At 33.0% G+C, this 27609-nt stretch overlaps 1 protein-coding gene across 4 annotated transcripts in view; it reads right to left on the bottom strand.

Annotated features, from left to right (window-relative positions):
• Window positions 1–10264: 10264 nt before the first annotated feature.
• Window positions 10265–27609, bottom strand: part of LOC123006928 (homeotic protein antennapedia-like) — a 122418-nt gene continuing 105073 nt past the window's right edge. Inside the window, exons 5-7 of one of the 4 annotated variants that reach the window (XR_006412843.1) lie at window positions 17708–17972; window positions 17465–17660; window positions 10265–10512 (exon numbers count right to left, since the gene is read on the bottom strand). The gene's annotated coding sequence lies outside the window, so the exon portion shown is untranslated. Of the gene's footprint in view, window positions 10525–17464; window positions 17973–27609 lie in introns of all 4 variants that reach the window. The other 3 variants (XR_006412844.1, XR_006412841.1, XR_006412840.1) reach the window with 3 other exon arrangements.

Raw genomic sequence — 27609 nt, 5'->3', positions numbered from 1 at the left:
GTCCCTTTAGATAAATACATTTTTAAACACCTTCATTAAAACCGAAAGTGATGGAAAAATTAACCTTTGGTAATAATTATCCAAACTTTTTTAATGCTAGGAGGAAATTATTATAATGAAGAACGTCCTTAGAAGGAGATGCTTTGTTCGGTGGAACTATAATATTTATATATGCAAAACATTACAACAACACATTTATCATAAACTTTCATTTTCCAGTACAAATACTACCTAGTGACAATAAGTTATGAGGAGCATTTTTCATCATCCTGCGACATCTTAGACAATAATGTACTTTTGAATTAAGCTTACGCTGCAGAGCAGCGTTTTTCATTCTTTTGTCGATGCTATAAGGAAGTATTAATCAAAACGTGTCACTTTTATAGCTTTTATATCACAGATTTTAGTCAAAATTCGAGTAAAGAAGCACCCAATGATTAATTTCTCTTTCTAACTAATATGTAGTTAAGTTTTAATAAGTTTTTCGTCTAATGAGTAGGTAACTAAAATCACATTATCCCCAGAAAGTGTGTATCGTCTCCGCCTCCTCCCCGAGTTTCAATCTTCGTGCAAGCAACATTGATAAATTTAACGCCATTTTTCTTGCTCGTCTTGTATCGTCTCTAACGCAAGAACTAAAATAGTATCTTAAGGTTTTTAAATGTTTCGGGTAAATGAACCTTTGATTAAATGTCTGTGTCTAATCGCAAAATTAAGGCGGTTTTTCGATTGCTAGCGGTTAAAACAAAATGTTACTTATTTCCGGAGGTTTATTGCCAGAAAGGTGACGAATGCTGAGGGCAATTAAAAGATAATTTCGAAGAGAAATGGCAACAAGGCGTGGATGGAATTTGTAAATTGGGGAAGAAAATAAGTTGTTGTAACTATTTATGGATATTTGTTATCGGCTGTCAAATGCAGGTTTCAAATAAATTTTATAAATTATTCAGTTTAATACCTATCTCGTCAACTCACTGTGACACAATAATTCTGAAAAATATTTGAATAAATACTCACTCGAATACGCACCTAAAGGTATAAGAAAAATATTGTGTATTTATTATTTATTTACATGCTGTTTATAATAAATCATCATTAATAATAAAGTTATTTAAGAAATTAAAATAGCAATATATTTTGCTGTATTTTTTTTTTAAATAAGTTAAAAAATAAGCATATTTCCAAATGTTAGCGATGTTTTCACACTTTTTTTAACCAATTTCCAAGAACTCATAGCGAGACCGCTTTTGTCTCCAAATTTTTCATAGGCTCTTTTTTGCCACTTTTTGTCAAACTAAATCTAAAACCTGAGCTACCAACTTCTTTTACTAAAATTTTTAAGATTGAATTTACTAAAACTATCACCGTTGTAAGGTTCTTTGATATTTCTTAAAAAAAGACTAAGAACCTTGTGATTTTTGTAGACAATGTAAAATTTTAATTTGAAAATTTTGACCACTAGACTAGTCAAATGTATCTACGAAATAAAATTTTCTTACGATACTAACAGAAAGTAAGTTTGTCCACCCTAATTTCAGAATAAAGTAGCCAATTACCTTCCTGAGAAGTAAAAATACAATGAGCATTTTGTGACACTGTTTTTTGGCAATACTTTGGCCATCACTGGCCATAATAAACTATCGTTTCTAAGTGAGAAATTATTGCAGTTTAACGTATTTCAACAAAACTAATGCAATTTAAGCTATTTTCGAACAATTCGGGTACCGCATACGTCAAATGTCGAAAATATTAATTGTCAAATATAATAATAAATTCAATTTAAAAAGCGCTCAATAGAAAAAATAGTTCTTCTTCTTGGATCTTCTTGGTATGGAAACGATGAACACAAACACGATTAGCCCGTCACACTAAACTTTTATTTAAAAACACAACACGTTTCAACCACAAAGTGATTCTCAGGTGAGAATCTCACCTGAGGATGACCACTTTGTGGTGTTTTTGTTCATAGAAAAAATAGTATAAAAAATGTGTACTACAACCTCTCATTGTGTGCGTTTGTAACACTCGCCACTGTGTGGCTCTGGTCACAAACTACTCGTATCACAATGAGAGTGTGTGAAACACTTTTTTTTTAATACCTATACTATTCTTCATCTGGCAAACTTACAATAAAAATAACCTATCTTATCTTTAGAGAAATAAAAATTTTACCTCTTCTTTAGTAACGAAAAAACATGCTACTAAAAACATGCGACAATACTGTAGGATCAGAAAAATTGTTAGTTTTCAAGTTTTTCTTGCTGGATTGTAGGAAAAATTATATGTAAGTATTACACCTGTAAAAAATGTCTTTTACTCTTTAGAGGTTTTACTTGTGGGAGGAATAGATATCACGTCACTTTTCTCTCCTGTAATGCAAATAGGTAACTATTATATTTTTATGACATGACATTATTGAAAAAAATCGTTAAATAGATTGATTTTGCTTTTTAGTTGTTTTCCACTGTTGTTCATATAATTTTTTTAGTTTCATTCTCTGCGGTCTGAGAAATTACTTATTGACCAGTTTATTAAACTTTTTGTGTTATGAATGATCAAGGAATCATTTGCTAATTGATTTTGTGTTAAAAATGTTACTAAATTAGGTATCTATCAATACGAGTAGGTACATATTTACATTTTAACTACATAATAATATGTTTAATATTTTTTTGGATAGTTTCTTATTTTCCCCATTCGTGAGGTGATGTGTTTTTCTTTCTGAGTCAATATTTGTTGCGTCTGCCGAACAGCGATTAGAATCCCATAAATAAACAATCTCTCATTGTGGAAATCTCTCCAGCTAAGTTGGCAATCCCCGCCTCTTCCTTAGCGGCGAAAAATTCGCGTAGAAAAAGCCTATCCACCCATTTTCCACACGTGTAACTGAGTGCGTATCACCACCGTCCTCATTATCCGTTAAAAACCCCAAATAAAAACTGTCGACAAAATCCACGAAAAGATACAATCTACTCGGTACGTTTTTGTTGTAGATGAAATTACCTGTCATTAGCAAAGCACGCTAGGTTCAGCTGACGAGCGCGGTTCTGATTGGTTTTTAAATTGATGGTAGCTCCCTACCTGTAATGAGCGAGGGGCGTGGCGCCCACATCATTTACACCGGCCAACCGTTGACCGATCGAAGGGCTTCGGCACTGCATCGGCACTAATCGCTTCTCGATACACCGACGGCCATTAGGGTCATTAAAGACCTCTGTTGGACGATTTTTGACACTTCTTTTACACGGGTTTTACCGTGCGACTTAATGGATTTTTCCTGTTGGGAACAATGGATGTTTTTCACCGACTTGGAACACACGTGTAATTAAAATTTCGGCCAGGTTTTGTGACAATCACTGATATTTATCTGAAAAAATATATATGAGATAATAAAGATCTCAGTATGCTACTCATCAACCTCGCAGCTTGCCAATCAGTCTATGCCAACTGAAAAGGTCCTGTTACTGTTTCCTCAATCATTGGTTTTGTTACAAGCTGTAACAAATGGGAACCATCAGGGGTGCTTTACTAAATGAAGATGTTTGAATGATAATGACGAAACTTTAGGTTATTAATTATTTCACGTAATATAAGTGTTCTGATATATCAAATATCAATCATCATATCGTCATATCAAAACAACTATCATATCACACAGTAGCATTTTTACAATTTTACCTAAAACAATACAGGTAACGTTAAAAAATAATTAGTAATCATTATCTATCCATAGCTTTGCCTTTATTTTTAGCTTACACCTGTCATAATTTAGTCCCGTACTATCAGTTATTCATTTAATCTTTTCTTTCTTTTAACTCCAAAACCAAAAACAAATTAAAAAACATAGCTTTATTTTGAAATAAAACAGTTGATAGGTACTCACTTCTGGTATAATCAAAAGTGAGTGAAAATATTTTTATTTAAATATCATTGTAAGAACACTCAATACTTTTAATATGGGGTTTTGCGAAAACAGCCTGTTCATGTATTTAATTTTTTTACTACATACCTACCTAATTTTTTTATTTATAAGTTCTTTTTTTGCTTAACTTTAACTTTATCTTTGTTTCTTTAATTTATTTTTTTCCTATTTTTATATTTGGCTTTATAACGTATGTTTATAAAAAAAACAACCTCAAAAGTGCTTTGACAAAGATTTTGCATGTCTTTGATTAATTCATTTATCTACTTGTCAAGATGACAAATAATTAAAATTTATTAGTGGATGCTACATACTTTTGCTTTCTACAAGTTTTTGTTTAAGAAACACATACGTTTGTATTAGCTGTGTTATAAGACTTGGCAGGATTCACCTATTTTTGTTTTTGTTTTTGTTTTGTTAGATGAATAAATTGTTTTCGTTTTATGTTTAAGTTTTTATTCTCTTTCCTAATTATTATCTTAATCTCTAAATCTATTAGGTATAGGTACCTACAGTTTGTCTCTAGTTATAGGTGAAACGATTCTTGTAAAAAAAGATTTAAATTTTTATTTTTTGTAGTTCAGCCTTGCTTAGTTAAAGATTAATTTCTAACAAATTTTTTGAAAAAACTATTTTCTGAAAAGTAACGTGTTTTTTGTGTGGCAAGTAAAACAAAAAATTATTGAAAAAAGTTGTTTAGAATCAACATCTAGGTCCTTATTTTCAGTTTTTATTATTATTTCTGTTCGTGGAATAGAGGATAGATGGTGATTCTAAATAACTTTTTATTTTGTTTTTAAAAAAAACAAAAAAAATTGAGTATAGCTTTTCTAGGCTTTACTCTCTAATTATCTATACTCTTATGTAGTTATACGCTCTCTCTGTTTCTCTTATTGTGCTTATTGATTAGGTTATGTGCTTTAGGCAACATCTTTTAACACTTATTTAAATTGTTAGTAGTTGAATTTGAATTAGAGAAAAATTGCTGATTTTACATTGGTTTGAACCCCCGGACCAACCTGCCGGAAAGCGGAACCTTATGCCGCTACGACGCCACGCCTCTGGCAATCTTTCTGCTCTAATTCATTACAATCATTCAAAAAATTTTCAAAAATTTATTCAAAAATTTATTTCTTGCGTATCCACGTTTTAACAATTTTCTAAATCTTTTGAACTACTATGAATGCATTTGGAGCAATTTTAAAGTTTTTAATTTTTTCGATTTTAATTTTGATCGATTTTCGGCACTTTTAATCTTATATATTTACAAAAAAAAATATTCTAAAAATCTTCTTCTGTGCACAATAAATAACTAATTAATTGTCTTATTTGCCTTACAAAAAGAAGGCACTTTGCAGAAAAAAAAGTTTTTTGAAAATTTGCAAAGCTTACCTACTTTTTCAATTTTTCAAAACCAAAATTATGTTTAGAAATTAGTCTCTAACCAAGTAGAGCTAAACCCTAAAAAATAAAAATTTAAATTGAGAATTTTTTATCTAGGTATTACGAGAGTCGTGTCCCCTATCCGGTGACAGATATATACGTAATTTTATCATATTTGATATTTCTAACTCTAAATAGATGCTTTAATAAAAATTGTTATATTTTACTTATTTTTCCCAACAGCAGGTACCTAACAAAAAGATATCTAGTTTTACAAAAGTTTTTCAGGTAAATCCAATAAAATTAAAAATTATAATCAGTTTATTGACCCGTTTTTGCAACAGCCAGGAAATACCTAGTTCTGTTTTATTATGAAAAGTAAGTATACTTATCAAACAAGTTAGTACCTAGTTTCTAAAGTTGAACCTACTTATCCTTTTATGAAAAATTATACGTTTAAAGGTAGTAGTTGTAAAACTGTTGAATATTAACAAGAATAAACAACTTGGGCAAAACCTAAAAATATCTTTTTATACCGAAAAGATCCTACACCATTAATTAAGAGTTATCTGATCCGAGGTTTTTCTTTTTTTTCCTGAAGCAATCCAGTTTCTTCCATCGTCATTACTCCACGTCACAATCTTGATACAGAAGCAAGTTGCGGTCATTTTAATTGAGAAGGAAGCATTTCTTACTCTTAGTGAAGCAATTGCTACCGGTTATCAGCTTCAAAAAATAGAATTTTAAAACACGCATTTTTATCACAAAAATCTACACGCTGTAACATCCAGTCATTAAGTCTAACGACATATCCATCAAGTACACGAAAAATTGAAACGTAACCCGGCAATTAACTCGTTAAAGTTACGAAATGATAATAGTTGACGCAATTGTCATCACATGAAGTTCATATCCCAAGGTAACAGTCGCATAATCTGTGATCTCGTCAGTCGTTTCTAATCAACGTTGCAACATCTCGCAACTGTTCAACATTCCTAATGGATTTATAATCCTGGGCAAGGATCTTCGGCTCCTCCGCACCTCCTGACTTGAGCGATGGCGGCGGCGGAGACGCAGACGCGTCGTGCCTCCACAATATTTATCATTGAAGCTCATTACAAAGGAATCTGCTCGTAATGATCGCGGACATCAAGAGGTAACACTTAAGGCGATAGAAAAATACGCAAAAAAGATCATCAAAAGATCATCACAACGAGAGCAATTCGTTAATAAAAATTTTAGATTTAGCCATTGCTCTGTTTATTTTTTGAATGCGAAAAAATATGTTTCACATTTGTTCCAAATTACTGTAAACAGTTACGCTTATAATATTTTCTAGACTAGGTTGGTACTTCTAATAGTTGCTTTATGTGTCCTCATTTTCATTAGACTTCTAATGACCCTATCTAATGTAAATTTTACATTTCCACCCTCTGCCTGCCTGGCCATTTGGTGTGGTCGAAATGTCTCCAACTTTAATGCTAGTCATTTTTATCTAATCCTATTTATCTAATATTTTAATAACATAATATTTATGGCTTTCTGCATGCACGCGCAATTAAAAAACTATCCCTTTTTTCCATTTTCAAGATGTCTCATCGACCCCTTAATTATTCCTCGACCGAAAAAGATTTTCTTGGAAATATCAAAATTTTGCAAGTTTGCCAACATATAATTCCGTGTCGTTTAAAGCCGGATATATTTTTTGAACACATGATATCTTCGCTCAATTTCACATGTGACAAAAAACCTTCCGTTATTAAATCTGAATAGCCCTGCTAGCGGTTTAAGGGTAACTAATAACATATAATCAATGAGCACAAATGGGTAATTTACATTTTTTGACACCGTGGGACTTAATAGGGACATTAATTTTTGGGCTGTTTTTTTAAGTTTTGACAAACACCTTTCAATGTAATCAGATGATGTAACACAGAAATGATTTTGGGATTCTTAATGGGCAGAGGTTTGATGTCTCACCTGCAAGAGGACAAAAAGTGATTGAAGTGGGACACCCGGAAATTTCCGGTGAGTTTAATGATCGACTGGGTAAATTTTTTGTAGTGTTTGATACTTTGTCTTTGGGTTGCGGCGAAATAGAATTAATAAGTTTGTTCGTCCGGATGGATCTCGTCAGTAATGGAAAGCTCGGTCAAATTAGTAATTATTTGAGTAGATCCATCTTCATTTGTCTGATAGTCCGAGACGTTCGTAATCATCTATTTCATTGGTTAGTGAATGGGTAATGAATGTTCCGCGGATTCCGTCAGCTACAATGGCACCTACTGAACGCTTCTGGTGCGCTGAGCACAGTGGGTACCCAGAACTGTACAAAGAGGACATTTGTATTTGTCTGTGCCGAGTTTATGTAATTTCCTATAGAGTTTCTCCCTTCACTTCCCGCAGCAGCGCTCCGTTGGGGTTCCCCGTAGACGGTGACTATCCCGGCGAAATTTCAACGCCGAAAAACGCATTCTAAACGTAACCGATATTACAAAGCTTTCTGTGAGTCTGCATCGCATCCAATTCCGAGCGGGCCGCGGCCTGGCAGTGACGGATTGAAGGATATTTGTCATCCTCCCGGGTCGGCCACACTGCTGTCTGCCCCCTTTGGCCCCCAGCACCCGACGCGAGCGACTCCCAAAGCCGCCGCACTCTGATCTACCAGATAACGCTCTTGAACAAGCATTGCATTTTTCAGTACTCCAAATCACGTGTGGGAATTTCATTAGCGGACACGGATTTTTTACCGCATTTTTCTAACACAAACACGCCCAGCAACAATCACAAAATAAATTAACGAAACTATATCAGAGATATAACGTAAGAAATGCGAGATCACCAGGACTCCTACTGAGACCTGCAGGAGATACTTTGTCATGGTGCGAGAGGCCAACCAAAGTTGGAATAGTTTCACAAGAAAAAACAGAACACTTGGTTCCGGTTCAATCACTCTGATAACTTTCGCCTAAAGCTATCTATCTTTTTTTCTAAACCAACACAAATATTAGGTACAAGTTTAAAATAAAATGCAAGTTCTCATAAAAAAATATAAAAATAAAACTAACCCTAAATAAGTGAATCTTAAAAATTTAATGCAAATGTCTGACTTACCTGTCCTGAGGTGCTTTTATCTAAAAAAAAATGTTTGTTTACACAATCTTAAACCAAATTTTTTTTTTTAACTTAGGTTTTTTACAATGTCAGATATAGTACCTTTTAAAATCTCATGTGCACGTGACTGAAATCATGCTTATTTTTAATATTATGTATTGTTTTTCACTTTTTTAATTTATACAGGGTTATTCACGAGAGGGTTAATTCTGAATTTTTTTTTGCCGCAACCAACAATACCAATATCACTAACTGCTACATAATATATTATTTCTTTTAAATTAGAAATCAAAGTAAGTTGGATAGATTTGCCAGAAATTTCAGACTGAGAGATAACCTATATTTAATCAAATTTCATAAATAAATTAATAAGTTAAGTCAATGTAAAATGTGTTTTAAGTGTCTACCATCGGCTTCTAAACATGCACCTAGTCGGTTGGTAAATGATAACATCGTTTCAGAGTTGATTTTTTTTTGCTTTAATGTCAAAGAGGCAAGACCAATAACAGATATCGTAGATTCAGTTATAACTATATTCAAAATTTGAAATCAAAAATTGTTGCAATATGTATGATGGGTTGCGGCAAAAAAAACAGAAATAACCCTCTCGTGAATAACCTTGTATTACCAAAAAAACAAGCTTATTAAAAATATAAATATAAATAAAATAATAGGTACAAGAATTGAGAATCATCTAAGACAAAGTTAAACAGGGTGCGCCAGAACTCGCGCCCCAGAGAAAAATGCCAAGTAAAGTAAGATATCAGGAATGTTCCTGATATAACTTTCATGTGAAAGTTATAAGAATTTAAATTTTGCACTTTGACTCTATTTATTTCTGTTGGAAAAATAATTTTCCAAGTTTTTTTGCCACATGCTATTAGAAGATGGAAGCTGTATCCTAAATTGTAACTCTGTTTAATGTTATTTGTAGCTTTTATTAGCAAAATTTTTGTACCTTTACTAGATATTTGTAGAAAAACATATACAAGATCATCAGTATCATTAAATAGACATAAAAAATGTCAAATGTCAAACAATTAATGTCAAAATTTGATGACAAATAAAAATAAATAAAAATTTTCTTGTTCTTGGTAAGTATCTTATCTTACTTGATTTTTTTTCTAGAGCGCGAGTTCTGACACCCTGTATAATCGAATAAAAAAATGTTAAAAACTACAAAAAAACTACAACAGTTTCAAACAATTTTGCTTATAATTAAAAATTATGATTTCTTGAATAAAATTTCATGATAAACTAGAAAATTACAGAGCAATTTTTTTTATATTTAGTCAATTTATAAGTTATGTTCAAAGCCGCTTTAAATGGTAATAAAATTATACTTAATGTTAAATTAAAGAAGTATATTTACCTAGTAGAAAAAAAAAAACGCATAACTCCATATTTGTTACAGTAGCAAAATAAAGATAATATTTATTCATTCCATAAAGAGTTAAATGAAATTATTTTTTTTTTTAATTAGTTACAGCACAGTTGCTTGAAAACAGAATATTATTACAACATAGATATTGCTTTACAAAGTCATAGTTAAAATATTCCCTTTATTAAATAAAAATAATATTATAAAAGTTAGAAAGAGATTCTTTATTGTTATTATGAAAGTAGGTGTGAAGTCTCTACTTGTTACATCTGACAGAAGTTAAGATTGCAAAACAGAGGAAAAACTGTACTTATAAATAAAGTTACTTTTAGTAGTCAATTTTTTTTGACAATTTGTTATGTTTTGGTCTGCCTATAAGCAGAAAAATTTTCGTTTTTAAATTCGTTTTTAACTGTATGTATGTAGGTATTGAAGTTATAATTAAGGATGAGAAAAAACTCTAGTTTCTTTAAATTCGTTTTATTTAGAACTTACAACTTGTTTGTAGTTTAGGTACAATTAATTCACTTATTTATCAATACAATTCTCGGTTAAAAATTATCATTTTAATCGAAAGCTGCCGTCCCTAATTGCGTCTTTTTTCTGAATGTGTTTACCCGTCGAGTGCTCCTTTCCGTTAATTCTCCCTTTTCTCTCCCTTCTTTGGAAAGCACGGTCAACAATAACTCCAACTTCCAGGCCAATGTTTTCCCTGCAAAAAATCCTTTTATATAAAGACGAAAGAAAAATCGCATTTGTTTTGAGGCGGCACGACGCTTTGATTAAGTGCGTTCTTGGTAGGGCTCGAACTCCGGGCGCCGTCCCGGAAGATGGATTTGCACGCGAGCTCATTCCCTGTGCTTCATTTAACATATGGATGTATCGGGGATGCTCATTGTATGCCCTTATGTTAACCAGCAAATTGAAAGAATTCGAAACAAATTAATTGTTTTACAACCATGCAAAATTAACACTTTGCGTTTATTCAAAAGCTCTTAATTGCGTTCTCGCACGCTATTATGCTAGATTTTCATAATTACGTTGTTACTACACACGCCTATATAATATTAAACTAGTGTAGTGGTTTAATCAATGCAGGTGCTTGACGTGAACTAAAATTAGCTTGTTTATAACACGAGAGAAATGATTTTTTCGCGATTGAAACTCCCCCAAAAGGACATTACACTGAAGAATCATCACTAAGAGCTCGGCTATTTAAGATTGTTCGTTACATGGAAAAGGCTGAAGCGGAAAAAGCGTCATCCATATACGTTCCCAGTATTTCCTATATGCTTTTATGTTTGGTGGAGGTATTTTTCAAGTTGCCGGAGGACAAACGTCTTCCCATGATGCGGCATCTTTAATCTACCGTTTAATATTTCATGTTTTTACAGTGTTGTTGAAAAACATGATAATTGCCATCGACTAATGTACTCTGCCTCAGGAACATTTATATACGTAATAAAAATGCAGAATAAATGACACTAATATACCTCCGTACGTAGGTATTACGAAATATTTGTGAAATTTTTACCAAATGAAAAAGTCGCATGCTTTCGGATGGATCGCTTCAGAGACAAGTTGGGAGCTTAATTAAGCAAATTTCTGATAAGAATTAAAGACATTTTAAGAGAAACAAAAAAAATGTTGTGGGTTGTTGAGAAACAGCAGAACGAAAAGGGTAGGTATATTTCCAAAAATTTATAGTAGTTATTTTTATTTGAAAATTGGGTGTCTACAACAATTAGCTAAAGCTCATATCTAATTCAATTAAATGTATTTTTGTTTTTATTATTCAGTAAACCCAAGTAAATGTCTTTATTACTACCGTGACAACTCGGTCTTTTCCTGTCGGCATCCTGTACACGTGTATTGCCGTCGTTTCATATAAATAAACTTGTGTTTTGTAAGTTTCCGTTTCTTTGTTTTGATTTGAGGATCAGAGAGTTAATGAAAATTTCTGGTCGTCTCCCACGCTCTTGCATAAAGCAAGTCGAAGTGCCTAATACTGAAAAAAAGATTGGAAATAAAAGATTGATCTTTGTGAGATATCAACACTGGTCGATTCAAGGTTGGGCATGCCACAATATTAATCGGGCGTCAAGTGAAAACAACTAAGTGATAAACTGCTGGAAATGGACTCGAACCTGCGTGCGTTTGTCGGATGGGATGAAGACATAACATTCTAAGTTTAGTGCAGTGTGCCGGATTTGTTTTGTCGATTGGTACCGACTGGCATATTATTGATTGCGACTTCGCCTTTATACCAAACACATTTTTATCATGCCACGAAATGTGGATATAATAGATTCGCGCCATATCTCAGCCGCGACGCGGATTCTAATTGAAGAATTCAATCGACGAGAAAAAAAGAAATTGTAACAAGTCCGAGATTTAAATGAGTGTTGCTGCACGAGTTGTAAAGTAAAACACGCAATTATTACGCACGATCTTGTAGGGCTTGTGGCTTAATAAGCGTAGGTACTATTAAAATCGCATCACTATCAGACCGCCATTAGTTCAAATAAACTAACTTGTATACCATTGGGAAGTAGGGGCCTTTAATGTCTAATGGTATTAAACCGCTTGGCCACGAGAATGCGATTATAATAGGTGTTTGTTGACTTACTTTGGATATTTTTCTATGGACGAACAACAACGATAATCACCTTTGTTTCCTCGATTTTGAATAAATTATCAAAATGGTGTTTCTATTGTAAACATCATTAGGTACGCATCAAAACAATTGGACAGTAAACGATCAGGACATGAACGAAATTACGATAACAAAGACATTTCGAGAGGCATTTTACAAATTACGTCTAAATTGGATTAGGTAATGGTAAATAAACAAAGAGGGATTGTTCACAATTTTGATATCCAATTATTCTATCTCAGAAGCAAACAGCCTTTGATAAATGTTTTTACATTGTTATTATTTTTTTAATTTACTTATTTATTTATTTATTTTTTAATGTTTTGCAAAATAATTAAGATTTTTGCTTTGTAGAAATTAATACTTCTTTAACATTACTCTACGTTATTTTCTAACTTCTACGACTAAAAACAATTGGAACAAATATATCTAAAAATGTATAACTGTCAAGATGGCACCACCTATAACCGTTCTAACACAGTGTTATAGACGCAGAAAACAAATATCGTCCTTTTCTCGAGGTATTAAAAAAAAATTCCTTTTTAAAATTCTCATTTTAAGTATTTTCCTGTCATTAATATTAAATCGATTTCAAGAAATATTGTAAAAGTAGACATAAAAGTGTTCTTCTTATTTGTTAAAGATAAGAAAGGAAAAAACGTGTTGATGTCTTGTTGAAAAATAAACTCTTATGTAGTTATGTTCATTAAAACTTTTTTATTTATAAGACATCTCAGAAAGAAAGAGATTATATTATTTTAATTACAATAAAAATATCTAAAACAAAACGTGTTCAAGTGCCTTAGGTATACTTAAAAAAATCAAGACTACTGTTGCGTGCAGTTACATTGAGAATGCGGTTTCTTTAAGTCTATATTTTATTTTCTCTATTAATATTAATCCTCTCTTCTCAGCAAATGTTTTGAAAAAAGAAATTAAAAATTTTCTAATGTTTTGTTGACAAAAAGACTATTTATTCAGTGTTTCCATAAAGTTTATAACACACTTTTTTATCTCTAAAACCTTTTTTTCCTCTTTATAAACTTGAAAGTAGCAGACGTAAATTATCGTGGTGGTTTTTATCAATTTTTTTCATTATAAAATTATTATAAAAGTCATTATTTGTACATTTTCTGGAGCAGATTTTCGTCCTCGTTCCATCCCCGGAATTTTCAATTCGATTATATTAAGACCGAGTCAGCACTCCATCAACGCCATGATGCGGAGACAATTTCCAAATGGATTCAAGGCTCGATCGAAAGCCTCGTGTATCGTAAGCGCCCTTATCAGCAAGATCCATCAGCGCCCCAACATTGACAAACCAACTAAATCCGACCGAAACCATTTTTACCTTCAATTAAGCGAAACCCTCGAAATTGTGATTAATGATAACAAAAGTTAGAAATGCAAATGAGCTTTATGACTTAATTAAATATTTAAAAGCGAACCCTCCGCGCCAGTGATTAAACGATTTTGAATGTATAATCTAAGGATGCGGATGTAGTTCTGGAATTGGTTGATTCAGTTGTCAGCGGCGTTGTTTTTCGAAAGGAAGACATTTACACCTGAGATAAAGGTTGGTGCATATAATGCGAAACGGTCGAGTTGAGCGGAATTTGCTCATTAGTTAGACTAAATAATGCACACCTTGAGTAAATTTAGCGTAAATTTTGATGATTTTCCAACGTTATTGTTGGCTCCAAGCTTTCTTAGTTAGAAAAAGAACTTGATGTGTGCTGTCAAAATAATGAAAACACCTCCAAAACGACAAAAATAATTCGTGTTATTTAGAAGTAAAACACGAGGAACACATAAACACACTCAATCCGAAGCTTGGAGCGTGTTACTGGTATTAATCTACATAATTTTCATGTAGTCCTTGTAGTAATTTTATCCGTTCATGTTTAATTTAAAATGAAGATGTAGTTAGACTCTCGGAAGAAAAATGACAATGGGAAATAAGACAATAAATTAACTAAGAGATTGATGAAGATGACACGGCAGCGCGGACCGAGACTAATACGGAACACTTTCGATGCTACTGCAAAAACTTCCAACAATTTTTTTCATAATTCCTATAAATATTTATGTCGTATTTGAATCGAGACATTGGATAAAAAATTATCGTAGTTAGAGAACGTTCGAATATAAAAGAATAAAATACAAACTTGAAGAATCCCCGGTTTCACCAGGGTGTGAGAGGGATTGCCGAGAGACCAAGGGAACTCCTCAATGCGGAATCATCATTTTTCTTCGTCCTGCGAACAAGTAAGTCCACTTAGTCATCGTCGAACAGTGACCGAAAAATACAAGGGAGAATAAACGCTGCGGCAATTCAACGAGATCTTTTCAACTATGGCGCAGACAAATAAATCCAATAGGGTTAAATATTGTTCCACCAGCAAGGACGAAACGGTTTTAACTCGAAAAAAAGCGACCTGCAATACGTCTCAAATCAAAACATGTATTATTTTAAAGTTAATGCAATCTTGACTAGGTACATAAAGTATTTCATTTTTTAAAGGTCAATTTAACTGAAATTTTAAAATGAAAATGGATTCAGTCTAGTTTAATGTCTGCGTTATTATTTACAGCGGCAATAGAACATAATGCTTTGTTGTGAATGCCGTAGCTTGCATTGTTTTATTAAATAAGAGTGATTGTGTCGTCCATTAACAGAGACAATTATTTGTAAAGCGATTGTTTCCTGAGTAAAATAACCATGGCGTAGGTATAAGTAAATATGATAGATGATAAAATATTGACATGAGTATATTAAAAAAACCTGTCACAAAAAGAACACGATACCATTAGGAACATAGCCGGAATACCGTCCTCCATTATAGTAATTAACATGTTTAGTTATCATTTGGTAGCGATGTCTGCTTATAGCTCCCATTAATAATGCAGTAATCACCAAGTAATGGAAAAATAAAAGTGAACCAGTAGCGGAGGACTGTTTAACAAATGACCGTCAACCCCGTACAGAAAAAAGATAAAATTAAAATTAATAGACGCTTAGACAAATGGCACTCCTCTGTGAGTACGGCCCGAAATATTGTGTGAACATTATTTACAACCACACCTTTTGTGGTGTTTCCATGATGAGAACGATAAATTATTTCCATTCTCGACCGCCTAATACTTATTAACTGCAAAAATTCGGACGCTTAAGTACACCTACCGATATCATAATCAAGCGTCCACGCCTCGACAAGGATTTTTCCTTCGTCTCTCCTTCCGCGGTTGTAAAATTATTACAAGAAGCGATCACAATAAGGCCTTCATTGCGGCGTAATTAATGGTTCCTTTGTCGCGTCGCTGATAAAACGCCGTCTTTATTCAAACCCGATGCGGCATCGCGCTTAAACAATAAAATATAATTACATTTCACTTATCACTCATTCATCTGTCGGTGGAACGCTGCCGAATAAAGCGTTTCACTGTTTAGCCATTTCCTATTCATTACTATTCATTTCGTTCGCATTTTCTCATTTGGGAAGCATTTATCTTGTGTTTTCTGGGTTCCCCCCATTTATAATTCCTCTTTGTAAACACGACTCGGCCGCTCTGATGCTTATTCCAACTTCATATTACATGATTGTGTTTTGCTGCTTTTTAAATAAGTTCCTTTTATATTTCTTCCACGAGGGTGCGCTCCAACCGGGTGCAACGTTAACACATTTTTAATTGCAAGATTCCACCCCACGAAAGCCATCATTGTTTCAAAAGCATATGGGCAGAAAGAGACCAAAGAACCAACCACAAAACCCCAACTTTGAATAAGTTTTTATTTACCTACTTCTGATTCAGCTTTCTCACTTACACCTTTAAGTAAGATTTTGAGAAAAGCTATTTTGTTTTCGATATTTTTCAAACACCACTAATTTTAAAAAGTTAGTTTTTTGTTTGTTTAATTAGAATAAGATTTGAAAAGACTTAAGTTATGAAAATAAAATATCACTTGTTTAACATAACTAAAATTTTTGTGTGTTGGAATTTAATAAGATTATTTAATACCGGTTTCTGTTAAATTTTATCGTTCCTAAAATAGTCCTGATCTAATTGATGTTGTTGCTATGTTTTAACTAAGGCTAAAATTTAAATCGTTTAATATGTACCAAAAATTGAGCCTTAATTAAATATAGCTAAGTAATTTTGACAAAATAAACTATGTATGTAATTAATACTCGTAACTACACCTAATCTGTTTAGTACCTATCAAGGTATTCATGCCAAATTTGAATTAGGTTGATGCTTCGAAAGAAATATTTGCTGGGGCACATCAGATAAAGTACACAAAAATAATAATTTGTTGTTTCCGTGTAAATAAAAAGGAGTTGAAGAAAAAGCAAAGGCGATAAAAACAGACTGGCATAAAAGATCCCCAATAGAAAATGATTTATTTGTGGAAAAGAATGAGAGTTAAATTCAACAGAGTGTAAAAAAGAAAATTGTAAACAGGCAGTGGCTCTCCCAATTCCGATATGTCATCGGCGCAGAAATGATAAGTGGCGTTAGTTGGCCTAATAAATAAATAAGAAAAGAGACAAAGTAAATAAATAAATTATTATTTGTCGTGCGATGTAGATTTTTCGTTTACAATCTATTATTAGATTAGAAAACTATGGCCTAATGTGTATTGGTTATTGATTTTATGATATGTCTGCTGATAAATAATGAAAGAACACATTACCCCTATTGGTTTTATGTGAAAGCATGAACAAATTTTTCATGTTCAACCCTCTGAATAAACAACTTTTGGGCTTCATGAATAATGAAAATAAAAATTCGGGTCGCGGTTATTAATCAAAAAATCGAATCGATACTTGTGTGTATCGATAATCGAAATTCGTGTAAATTCCAAAACAAAGCATAAATCGAGATGAGGCAATCACTGATTCAATCGTAGGAATTCTAATTGGTATGGGGGAACGTGTGTCGCTGCGTCCCCCCGCCCCCAAGAGAGCCTAATCCATCAAGGCCGAGCCACCCCGGTCAAACTCACCCTCTCGCTCCCTCCATCTTCCCCTCTTTCTCCTTCCTGACACGATCATTTTTCTCCGAGGTTCGTTCCATCATCGCGTCAGATCCGCCCCTCCCTCCACGCGACGTTGCCAAATGGAATGTCGAATTTTATTTATGGCCTCTCGGATCTCTTTCTGTAATTAATGACTGCATGGATATCATACCGGCTTCTGTTCCTAAATCGTAATCGAATATGATGCCACATAGCTAATTGAGATGTTACCCGATCACGTGTTTTGCTTTTATTAGGTTGGTATCGCTGGGCGGGATTCACCAAACCATCGCACTTACACGTAATGGCGCTATTATGCGATTACTGCCCGCAAACACTCTATTACCACAATTGCCATCCAAGATTGTAATTTTTTCCACCAATCCGTTGGCGATTTTTGATCCATTTTTGCGCCCTTTGACCTGAAATTTCTTTCGTCGTGACGGATCCGAGATGCATTAGTCAGTCTGATGCATGACATACGTCACAGCTGAAACTAGAAAAGATGAAAAATGCGATGGAAGACGCTGGGGAAGCTTGAGCGAAAAATACAAAGTAGAAAAACTGAGGAAGTGGGGATCAGAACTCACAAACAGCTAAAGTTTTTGGGTCTCCTGTGGGAAGCAGCGCATTGATACTCGCAGTGATGAATGTCGGTGATAATGCCCTCTCGTCAATCCCCGTCCGCAACACCGGCCGAACAATGCCAAGCGCCCGGTAATTCACTGCTACCCCTATCTATTCATTTCTGTTCTGTTCGAGTTCTGCGATCTGGTTTTGTTGGTTCTACATCTTTAATAAATGCTTTCAAATTATTACATAATATTGCGAGATTTTTCAACAGCGAAGAGGCCGAGCAAGAATCCAATTTTCCTTGTTTTAGCAAAGAAATTCAAAAGAGTATCGAGGAATTTGTCGGTTTGGATCTTGAGGTGGATTTTTTGTGGTACAATGAGAGAAAATGTGGGACCCGGGAAGGTTCAATAGCGTCTACACGTGCGTGTAACAGATAACAGGAGATTTTTGGACATTTGACTAATACCTCGTCATTAATCTGTTTCAAACCTTGCTGCAGTTACTTATTATCTCTACCTTTATTGGGGGTAACGCACCTATAGTTTACGGAAACCGAGTTAAACGTTTTATCAAATTACAAAGAAAGACCTTGCTGCAAACTCAGGTATTCTATTATATTGGCACTGAAAAACGTCCGCCGTAACCTTGCAATTACCCTTACAAATAAAGGATTTTTCGGGTTAGTTTCGCTATTCACCCAAACACGATGCAAAAATTTGCGTGAGAGCGTCATAAATCACAAAGTTTAGCACACGGCATTTAGTAATCTCGTATCGACGTGTAGCGATTTCTGGTAGGCCTAGGGTAGCACACATGAGCTGATTAATGTCTAAGTTATGGACGTACTGAGCACAGAAGCGGGGTTGAAATGCTTGTTTTGACTGAGATTGGTTGAGTGCAGACAGATATATCGTGAGCTCTAAATCAGACACAGGAAGTTACTTAAAATTTAATCCGCCACTATCATACCGAATTTGGAATTGTTTTCCAAAATACTAGGATTTATCCTCGGAATGTTTTAATTTATCTCTGTTCCCTTGATGAAAAACCATAGAAAAAAGCCCCGCTTTTATGATAAACGGTTTTGTACAAAAGAAAAATTTCAAAGTAAATGAGTCGTAAACAAAAAAGCCGGTCATCAAGAAAGCAGATTACAGTTCAGACCGCTTATTGATGACCTCCATGTTCAAAGACACAAAGGTCTTATCACTCGGAAAGGAACAAATACTGCGGCTTCTAAAAAATCATCACCAATCTATATTTCCTAGAAAAGCCTCAGTGACTGATAAACCTATTGATGACTCTTCCACTCTATTTTTTACAATAAATTCGACACGACTCATCATCGTTACTGTATTTTTTCCTCTAATATCGTGAGGTTTTAATCAAAATCAAGTGTCACTTTTAATAAGATGATCGATCATTCGGACGAGTGTAAGAGGGCGAAAAATCCGATATAATAACGAATGGACGTCCCTTCAGGGAACTTTTCCATTCCTTAATAGCGTGTTGTGATGCGGGAGAAGATTATTGTAACCAGAATTAAAGAAAAATAGTTTTCAAGGGGATAATTCATCTTATTTTAGCCAGTTGTGTTTACAAGGGATTCAGTTTAAAATAAACAGTTCTTTTCAATTTTAAATAAAAAGTCATTTGGATTTGAGTTTAAAGAAGACATTAATTATAAATAATAGATTTTTTATTAGTCCAAAACTTAGAAAAAAATGTCAAGCTTATATTAACTGAAAATCCAATTAAGACACACAATTAGGCAGTATATTTGTAAATTTGTGAGTGAAAACCCGTGAATGTCGAACCAAATTATAAATTTCATTTAAATGAATCTACCATCTTTAAAATACTGTTTTGAAATACATTTGACGGTTGTTATTTAAGAAAAATTAAGTAGTTGTAAAAATATCTAAAAATTGGTTCTGTACCTATACAGACTGGATGATAAAAAAGCTCAAGCCATAACTTCATTATTTTTAAAGATGTTGCAATACTTCTTTGATCAAAGTTAAACAGTTTTTTTGTCTGTCGTTTACTTGTCTTAAATAAAATGAATACAAACGTTCTATTCTTTCTACTTTACTTAATTTAATTTTCTAATTGCCTAAAAGCAATAGTTAATGATAAATAATAGTTAGTAAGCATGTTGAAAAAAAATTAACAAACAATCCAAGAATAGTAAAATATACAAAATATTCCATTTGTAAAAAATAAAATTGATGTCACTTCCGTTGAAACAAGAAGCAGTATTGATTGTGCACTTTTCTCAAACAATAAATGACAATAAACTGTACAAGTTTGTTTCAAGAAGTATTGTCATATCTTTAAAAATAATGGAGTTATGGCTTAGAAGGCTTTTCATAATCCACTTTTTATATAGCGATATGATCTAAACTACCCGAAATATTCGGGTATTGTTATGTATTTTTATAACTGAAGTACCTAAACATTGTAGGTAGTCTTATAGCGTAATAAAATGACTTTGTTAGTAAAACCAACACCGGTTGACAAGTTTAAACAGTGTCAAAAACTTTTGTTCCGCTTGCAAGAAGCGTAGTGCCGGTGATTATATAGTCATCATGTTTGTGGCTGAGTCCATGATAATTTCTCATCATTAAAACCGGTTTTTTTCGATATACTTTATCAATTTTTGTGATATCGATCCTCGGAGGAATTATTAAATACCATAAGTATTTGCCATTAATCTTGCTGGGTTTCTTGAATATTGTTTAGTTAAAAAAAGGTACTGTTAGAAAACATCGCGGCATTATATCCTGTAGGCTCGCTCCCCAGGAGTCGACACACCGAGACGTTGATTAAACGATTCGATCTCGGATTTAAGTCGGGGAATATTTTGATTCATGCCGTGTGTGCTTATAATAAAAGAAGAGGCTTCTGTTGGCCGAAAAAGAAAAAAAATCTTAGAGGTTAACTAAGTTGTGTCGGCCATTAGAAAGTAAAAATTAGGTAAAAATGGTCGAATTCGGTATCGGAGTATCACAGCTCGAGACACCATTAGGCAATGACGTTTGATGGATTCGGTAGACCGGCCCCAGTGCACTGGGGATTTCCACATTTTTCGTTTCCTTTCGGGTTTTTTAGTCGTCGAGGGAGAAGCACAAAGCGAACAAAGACATCAAAATGATGGATTCGGTTCATCTTATCCCAGAGCGTGATCGAGTCATATTTCAGAGGCGCGGCGGATGGGACACGGCTACAACTCTGAATGTTAATTCCATCATCGACCCACCAGCTTGCTATTTCAGACATGTTGCTCGAAGAGTCCCTGCCGAAATTACCTAAGCAACACATTTCGTAACGAGCACGGAGAAGACGAATTTAAATTTTCTTATTTACTCGATGCACCACCGGGATGAGGTTTTAATAAATCATGCAGCTGGACGGAAATCAAAAAAACGAAATTTATTTTATTTCTGATAAAATCGGGAGGTGAATCGTTAATCTTACTATAAATGGAGAATTGAATTGTCATTATCATTTTCTCGGAACATGTACAAATAAACGGATACTGGTTACTTCAGAGTTTGCCATTTTGAAAAATTAGGAGGTTCCAGACAAGGATATTTGGTTACATTCTTGGCTTCTTGCTGCGTCATCGCCAACTTTTCCCACATAACTTAACCTTTTGCGATTTCTAAACTTTCAGAACAAATTAACAACACATATTTTTTTCTGTTTTGCAATTTTAGTCAAATAAGAGAAAAAATAGAAGTTCAAAGGTAGACAAATCTTGCTTAGGTATGTAAAATACAGCAATTTTAATAAAAAATAATTACAGTTGTTAATAATATTTACTAATATTTAACTGCAAATAATTTATGTATTGTTCATAAATTAAACATTTTTGAATGTCTAAATAAACTCTAATTTCCGTTAACAAATGTTTCCTTTGTTTTAAAAATTTAATTTGTGTTATATGTGAAAGAATAAAAAATTTCTTTAGTTAATTGAAAATCTCAGGAAATAATAAGTACCTACATATAATGCCGCGACAATATAGAAATTTTAACAGTAGAATGTAGTCATGAAAAATTATGTTTATATTTCGACATCTATCATAAGTTTTAGAAAAGTTTATGCTTCCAACTAGGTAATTTTGAGTCTAAAATGTGATAAAAAGAAACAAATTTAAGCACACGCTGTTCAGAAAGAAGCCTTAAGGCGACTAATTTTTAAATGTAAAAAACTAATGAAAAAAAAACATGTTTTGCAAAATAGTAATGCAAACTTTTAAAACTGGATCTTGAAAAATGTCTAATTTTTGTTTTTTTTACATATTTTTGTAAAAAATTTGATCAATGTAAATCAAAATGCCTTGTTTGTTATAGGTCTAGGTAACATAAAATTTTTTGCTTTATAAATTTATATAAGAGTATAATTTTTGATATTCTTCCAATCACATACATTTTGCAGATTTAGTAAAAGACAAAATAGTCATATAAGTTAAGTTAAGTAAACTAACATATTTGTACCGTCTTTCTGAGTTTGATTATATACATACCTAATTTAAGATTTATAAAAGAAATGTTATTTTGTTTTAGTTTGCATTTTATATTCAATTATTATTAAACAAAAATAAATTATGAAATTAAAAGACTTCTTAATTTAGATCCGTCATTTTTTATATAGGTACCTAATCTTTCAATAAAATCATTTTTTGTTTAGGTATTGTTATTAAAAACGTCACCACCATTCATTAGATGAGTAATGAAATATGTAGTTTCAGCTCTTGGAGTTTAAGTAGTAAAAATGCATTAAAATTGCTGCTGAAAGTTCGTTCGAGGCGATTCATCAGAGTTGCCAATTTGTAAAAGATGCCACATCTGCCTCTGTACCTCTTATAAATACAAATTATGAAGCCCGAGAGCATAATAAGTAATCGATTAATTTCAGGCTAAACAAGCAGAATAAAATTGCAATCTCTTCCGACCAGTTGCATCGCAGTTAAAATCAGATTAGATATGTAATTATTCTGAATCAATCATATCTTACAACGAATTAATAAAGATTTGATAAACATGCTGAAAAAGCATAGAAAATTTCATGACACGGCTGGAAATGTTACATGTCAGACTTGGCAAAGCTATGGTTAAAGTCTCGTTTAGACTGCGTGCTTCTCGCGACTCGCCATATTAATGTACCTAGATTATGCTAATTCCGCATATACATAAACATCTACTTAATGTAGATCGCCGTCTGAAAAATTATATGCCATCAATGCGACCGAAAAAAAACAACGAACAAAATTCGAAAGTTGACTCTTTTTTAATTGGGCTCTTAGAAACCCCACCGGATATTAAATATTAAAATTGTTAAAAATCATAAAGGTGAGGCTTTTTTCAAAACACCTTACAAGCAACTCGACCTAAAGAACGCATGGCTGATAAATGAGGCGGCGTTTATTAAATGAAGACATTCTATTCTCTTAACGCGTTGCTAATGATAATTTATCTCGTACAATTCATGTTCATATACACACAGTTACATTTTTTATGCGACCAAATGAATCCATTTGCTTAAGCACAAATTTAATTTATTTTGTTTGACAAATAGCCATTCAAAACTAGAAGAACACAAATATTTCATTTCGTAATGAGGAGAAATTGTTCCAATCTGATTTTCGAAAATTTTCAACAATGAAATAGAATAAATGAACCGCTGACGAGTTGAAACTTGCAATTACAGAACAATTACTTTGTGGTCAAGCTGAGTGTATACAATTAAGTTTTGATTAAGGTCGTGAATTCAGACTGCGTTAAATTGGTCGAAAAAAATTAAAGAAAAGTCTTAAATTCCATAATAACTAAAATTTTAATACTTGCCCCAAATGGAGTATAATTTAGTCAGATCTCGATAAAGTCATTATCTGAGGAAGTTAATTAGTTGAATAATTTTTTGTGCATATAAATAAGCCTAATGGTACCTTTCATGGTAATTAAGAAATGGCCATCTTCGCCCCATGTATATAATAACATATTCCGGCCCTTATGTTTATTAAGCTCAAATTTGTTCGAATTAAATTTAATTGTGAGCAGTGATGAGATATTCCGTCGCAACCATGTTGCATGAAGCACTTTTTTAAAAATACATAATGCATGCCGCCATTTTGCCATTAATCTATAACCTATCTAAGATGGCGAGTGTGAGATTACTATAATCAGTGTTTGGTCACACGAGACTTGAGCAGTTTGTTGTTTCGAGTTCACGTTCTAACAAGTTATCGAAGTACCGGTTACAACGCTACAAAATTACTTTATTAACTCTATTAAATAGTGAAGAGCTGTCTCCGTAATAACCATCATCCGCAAATTACGCTAATTGAGCTTTTTTGAACGCTGAAAAATCAAGCTTGCGCATTTTCATAATTGCTCGAAAAAACGAGAAATTAATGATTGCTGAAACTGAGCTTTGATTACGGGAAAATAAACACATTGAGGAACATGTGTAGTACTCAATTAAGTTCCACTGTTTCAAGAGCTAAAATTAGAAAGTCTCACGCTTCATTGGATTTGTTTCCTTAAAGCGAAGCTTAAACGGTTTTCAGCGTTTTGGTCGTTTTTCAAAAACGCTTCGAATTTTTCAAGAGATTGAGGCTCGAAGGAATGGCAAAAATCTACCCACTTTAAATTCATTTTGCACTGAGGCTAAAATTCGTACAACGCGATGAGATAACTAACATTGATAAGAAATTAGTTTTTAAATAAGTAAAATGTCTCGTTTCAAACTGGAACCTAAATTTTCTGTAATCAATCTACATTTACACAAATTAATACTTACAAAAGTCATGGATAATTTAAATTTACCTTAAAAGTCCAAACGCAATATTTGTTTTTAAACTTTCATGAATCTTAACAAATTTAATACTTTATATGTATTTAAGAATTGAAATTATAAGACTTGAAAAAACTACCTACCTACCCACATTTTATGTTAGCTTTTTAAGTAATAAGTAGTTTTAATATGTAGTTTAAATTTATGCATTTAATGCCTTTTAAATAATCTATAAGAAAATATTTCACTTTATTGTCATAAAAAAACTAGGTATATTGCAATATTGTTTTAAACCTTTTAAAAATTGTATCAAAAGTTCTAAAGTATTATTAATATTAATGTACACAATTAAAAATAATATGGATTTAAATAATTAAAAGAATATTAAAAATCGTAAATTTTTAAGACTTTTTATGACTTTTTGAATAAAATTTCATGATAAATCTCAAAACCAGAAAATTACAGGGCAATTTTTTATACATGCACATCTTTAAAAATCCAGAGTCAATTTAGAAGTTATGTTCAAAGCCACTTTAAATGGTAATAAAACTTTCATTTATAAATTCCGCGCCTTTTGAAATTAATAGCATTTCCAACACTATTCCTGTAGCAGCCGTTTTTCCGTCACTTTTTTCCAAAGCTAATGAATAAAACGTAATGTAGTCACATGAATGCGGTTACTATTTTTTTTTCCAACATTAACCTCATAAGAATCTCAAACGGGCCTTTCAAAGCGGTAATTTCCTAGCTCGATAATTTCATCGTGTTTCAGCACTATTTGTCGAATAATTTCACAACATAATTTGATCGCATGCACGTTCAAAAATCATGCAAAAACTCACCGTCCGAAGTGTCCAACACTCACTTTAAAAATAATTGTGAAAGTCGACCACAATCATCGGAGAAAACCGAAATTTTTGCATAATTTACGGCTCACTTTGACGCAATCCCAGCGTGAGATGGCTTCGCATTGTCCTTTTGTGCAAATTTTTGCTTATTATATTCAAAAATGGGTCCACCATATGGTAAAGTGGGTCAGGTTTTGTCTCGTTTTGAAAATAATTATTGGCTCCAACGCCGAAATGGATGTTCTATTGTTCATATTTCGTGCACGGCCGCCTCAGACGCCCGACGCAAACTGCACAAATTAACTTACCTGCAATTAGAGCTGTTCAAGGGCGTGCAAAATAGCCCTTTCAGATTTACCCGTTTTGCAATATGCAAATTCTCGGAAAGCTTCTTTTGGAAAGGTTGTGGATCGAAGGACGGTCCTGATATATGACGGTAATTTTGCCTTTCGGTCACTGCTCGACTTTCCTGCCATAAACTCATTTATACTTGGCCAAAAGATAATTGACCACAAATTTACTGGGGATTTTGGGATTGTGTTTCAAACTTTAGGTTCAAATTAACATTGCTCATGTGAAGAACTTCACCAACAATTGATTTAATAAGCAAAGTTTCAAAGGATTTGGATAATTTTATTTATTCAAACTGGCGATTTTGTGAAGGATACGTAGGGTTGAAGGGATTTCAGGGAATTGAGACAATGTCACAAGGGGGTGAAAAGCGCAAAGCGCGCCGACGGAAAAACAATAGAAACGTCAAAGTGGTGCATTGTTTTAATTTTTGCTAAAAAATATTTTCACCAAAGACATAAATAAAAAGTCCATATAATAATATCTATTAAAACACATAGAAAAATGTATCTTCTTATTATTTCAAACTTGGAATCACTATATAAGTTATAAATCGTTAATGTTGTTTGAATTATTTTGCTTCAATCTGGACGAAAAAAGTCGATTTTTAGTTCTCCAAGTGTTTTGTTCGAATGTTTTAGTTTAAAGGAAGTTAAAAAGGAATATTTTGTAATAGATCGTGACGCGTCTGGTAAGCGCTCGTTCCGTGTAAACTAAAAATGTGGGCACTAAGCCTACACATCGCAAATGATTGATGACTTATGCAATACACAATAGGTAGCAGAAGAAATTTATCCGTGAGCTTCGCACGATAAGTTGATGGGCGATTTGTTCGTGGCCTCACGATCTTACCACCACGTAAAAATAACAACCGAACATTATTTCGATTTGTCAGAGTGATAACGAATCAAAACGAGAAAGACAAAACCGTAGCGGGCGAAGTCTTTAATTTATTTTTTTCCTTTGATTATCCACAAGTGCATGAAATGCGTCGCTTGATAACTGCTTTTACTTTTAATGCTGTTGCAATTACATTAATCCGCCTACAACTCTTTGAAATTACAACCTACCCACTTGTTAAACTTACCGCAAAAAATTCAGTAATTGCAGATCGCAACGATTTTAAAATGCAGTTTTAAACTGCTTTTATGATTTAATGGTTCCTAAAATTTGACAAAAAATTACAAAAACGAGATGCTATTGTTAATTTGAATCGGATGGATTGCTTAATAAATGACGAGATTCATTCTTGTCGACGTATTTTTAGCATTACTTGCTTAATTTATGGGGAAGCTATAAACAGTTATGTGCAATAATTGAAATATTTCTAAGCGAACGCCTCACAATTATGACTTGATTTATCGGAATAAAATATTTTCAAGCAATGCAATCTTGTCAACAGATTTTTACCCCGCAAAAATAGAAATGCATGCTCTATTTATCCTACTCATTATTAATTTACGATTAATTAAATGATTACTTCTTTGAACTTTTATATAATAAAATGTATATAATAATAATATAATAATATAATATAATAATAAATAAAATAAA

Source organism: Tribolium madens, unplaced genomic scaffold (genome assembly GCF_015345945.1).
Source record: "Tribolium madens isolate multiple individuals breed KSU strain unplaced genomic scaffold, Tmad_KSU_1.1 Scaffold_3;HRSCAF=73;Tcas5.2_LG2, whole genome shotgun sequence".
Taxonomy (NCBI): Eukaryota; Metazoa; Arthropoda; class Insecta; order Coleoptera; family Tenebrionidae; genus Tribolium; species Tribolium madens.
The sequence above is the reverse complement of the archived record's forward strand: the minus strand, read 5'-3'. Positions and strand labels throughout refer to the sequence as shown.